Here is a 3,536-nt window from a genome sequence, read left to right on the forward strand (position 1 = left end):
GGTAAACTTGGTGGTACTGGATTGGCTGCGTTGGCTATGGTATGCAGACCTGGAGCACCTTTAACAGGACAGAGGTCTGAAATTACTGGTGCATTCAGATTTCCTGTTGCAGAGTACAGTTCCTATGGAGAGTCCAGAATGCTTTGGTCTTACGGCATGGCTGTTGAGCGCACAGCTCTAGTACAGAAAGGTTACTCAGTTGTCATAACTATCCTCCTTAGAGCCAAGAAACCAACAATTGCTGCTTATGCAAAGCCTGGAAGTCATTTCAACATTGGTGGGCAAAGGACAAGGCAGAACTGTTAAAAGCCCTGTTGTCAGTGGTTTTGGTGTTTCTGCATGCTAGTCTGGACAAAGGGCTACCTGCATTAGGGATCCCTCATGCAGGTAGCAGGTCTCTCATGCTTCAGAAAGTGAGTGGCAAAGGGGCTCATTGACCTCAGATCTTGGCATAGCCAGGATTTTGAAGGGAACGCTGAAGCTGCTGCCTCAGGTAAGATGGCAGTTCCCATCTTGGAATCTTAACGTCATTTTGAAGGGGCTCAGTAAGGCTCTATTCAAATTTTTACAAGAAGCATCATTGCTGGATCTGACATTGAAGACAGTGTTCCTGGTAGCCATTGTCTCAGTGAGGTGAGCCTCGGAGATTCAGGCACCATCATGCAGAGAGCGGTTCCTCAGACTTACAGAAGTGGGAGTCTTCATTCGCACAGTTCTTTCATTTTTGACGAAGGTGGTATCGGCCTTCCATATCAATCAGGAGATCAGTTTACCAAAGTTCCAGTCTACGGGTTCCAAGAAGAGAGACAAGGTGTTGGAATTGCTAGATGTGAGGAAAGTTCTCAGTTATTGCGCAGTGACGAATTAATTTCACATCTCAGATCATCTTTTTGTCCTCACCAATGCTGCTATGCTGGGTAAGCCAGCATCTGTTTCTACATGGGTTTATGTTATGGGTTGATTATATGTTTGTGAATGACATTGCTGAAGGGTTAGAAGGAAAGGTTTGCGTTTTTGCTGATGATACCAAGATTTGTAACAGAGTAAACACCGAAGAGGGAGTGGAAAACATGAAAAAGGATCTACAAAAGTTGGAGGAATGGTCTAATATCTGGCAACTAAAATTCAATGCAAAGAAATGCAGAGTAATGCATTTGGGGATTAACAATTGGAAGGAGTCGTATATGCTGGGAGGGGAGAGGCTGATATGCACAGAGGGGGAGAGGGACCTTGGGATGATAGTGTCCGAAGATCTAAAGGTGAAAAAACAGTGTGACAAGGCGGTGGCTGCTGCCAGAAGGATGCTGGGCTGTATAAAGAGAGGTGTAGCCAGTAGAGAGTTGCGTGGGGACAGAAGTCCCACCCGTCCCCGTGAGGACTCCCACCCGTCCCCACCCGTCCCTGCGAGGAATCCCTCCGCCCCCACGAGGAATCCCCTCCGTCCCCGCCCGTCCCCACGAGGAATCCCCTACGTCCCCGCGAGGAATCCCCTACATCCCCACCCGTCCCTATAAACTACAGAAATAGTTATTTCATTTAATTATGCTACTGAATTAAAGGCTCTGGTAGAAACCCATTTAAAAATAAGCAAAAAGACTTTATTAATTTGGAAATATTAATTGTGAAGAATACATACTTTGTAAACGGGTTTCTACCAGAGCCTCTAATGTTTATAAATTTTTATCAACACAACTAATATACTACTTTATCCTTAAGCAAAAAAAAAAAAAAGAATTTTTTTCCTACTTTTGTTGCCTGGTTTCTGCTTTCTTCATGTTCTCATTCAATTCCTTCCATCCACTGCCTCTTTTCTCTCTGTGTCTTCCATTTGCTCTGTTACTGTGCCTCTCCCATTCTCCCCCCTCCCAAATTGGTCTGGCACCCATCTTTTTCCCTCCGCTCCCCCCATAGTCTGGCACCTCTGTCTTTTTCCGTGCCAGCGTCTTCTCCCCATTCCCCATTCCCTCTTCCCCATTTCCTTTCAGTGTCCTTCTCCCCCACCATCTTCCCCATGTCCTGTCAGGCAGCATCCTTCTCCCCCCTCTGCCTTCCCCATGTCCTTTCAGCATCCTTCTCCCCCCTCTGTCTTCCCCATGTCCTTTCAGCGGCCTTCTCCACCCCTGTTTTCCCCATGTCCTTTCAGTGGCATTCTCCACCCCTTTGTCTTCCCCAGTGCTTTCAGGGTCCTTCTCCCCCCCTCTGTCTTCCCCATGTGCTTTCAGCATCCTTCCCCCCCTCCTCCCGTTTACCCCATGTCCTTTCAGCGTTCTTCTCCACCCCTTTGTCTTCCCCAGTACTTTCAGCGGCCTTCTCCCCCCTTAAGCGTCTTTTCTTCTCCACTCCACCTTTCCTCCCTCCCTTTGTGGCGCTTTCGCACCCGACCGACAACAGAACAGGCCCGGTCAGACAAATCTCCCTGACCTGTAGCCGCGAATCTAAATTACCTTCTTACAGCAGCTGGAGTAGTGAAGCTGCTGTAAGAGGTAATTTAGATTCGCGGCTACAGGGCAGGGAGATTTGTCGGCCGGGCCTGTTGTCGGTCGATCGGGGGACCTGACCGGCTGTGCACATTCTCCGGGGCGGACCGCCCCCTCCCCCCTCTTTAGTACGCCATTGCCTTCTTCCTACCTGCCCTGCCGCACACAGCCGACCGGAAGTCTTCCTGATGTCAGCGCTGACGTCGGAGGAAGGGAGGGCTTTTCTTAAGCCCTCCCTCCGACGTCAGCGCTGACATCGGGAAGACTTCCATTCGGCTGTGTGCTGCGACAGGGCAGGTAAGGAGGAGGAGACTACCCTCGCGGCTCGAGTGCACTGCGATCCAACCCCGCAGGAACCCCGCGACCCTAGGGGGCGTCCCCACGGGATCCCTGCGACCCTAAGGGGCGTCCCCATGGGATCCCCGTGACCCAAAGGGGGAACCCGCGGGATTCCCGTCATCCCCGTTCCCGTGCAGCTCTCTAGTAGCCAGTAGAAGATTGAAGGTGTTGATGCTCTTGTACAGGTCACTGGTGAGGCCCCACTTGGAGTATTGTGTTCAGTTTTTGAGACCGTATCTGGCGAAGGACATAAAAAGGCTTGAAGCAGTCCAGAGGAGGGCGACGAAAATGATAGGTTTGCAACAAAAGACGTACGAGGAGAGACTGGAAGCCCTGAATATGTATACCTTAGAGGAAAGGAGGTACAGGGGAGATATGATTCAGATGTTCAAATACTTGAAAGGTATTAACGTAGAACATAATCTTTTCCAGAGAAAGGAAAATGGCAAAACCAGAGGACATAATTTGAGGTTGAGGGGTGGTAGACTCAAGAGCAATGTAAGGAGATTCTTCTTTACAGAGAGGTTGGTGGATGCCTGGAATGCACTCCCGAGAGAGTTGGTGGAGATGAAAACGGTGATGGAGTTTAAAAAAAGCATAGAATGAACACAGAGAATCTAGAAGAATCAGAAAATAATAGTAAATATTGAAGAACTAAGGCCAGTACTGGGCAGACTTGCATAGTCTATGTCTATACAGTATATGGCCATTTGGTGGAGG

The sequence above is a fragment of the Geotrypetes seraphini genome, chromosome 1 (assembly GCF_902459505.1).
Source record: "Geotrypetes seraphini chromosome 1, aGeoSer1.1, whole genome shotgun sequence".
Lineage (NCBI taxonomy): Eukaryota > Metazoa > Chordata > Amphibia > Gymnophiona > Dermophiidae > Geotrypetes > Geotrypetes seraphini.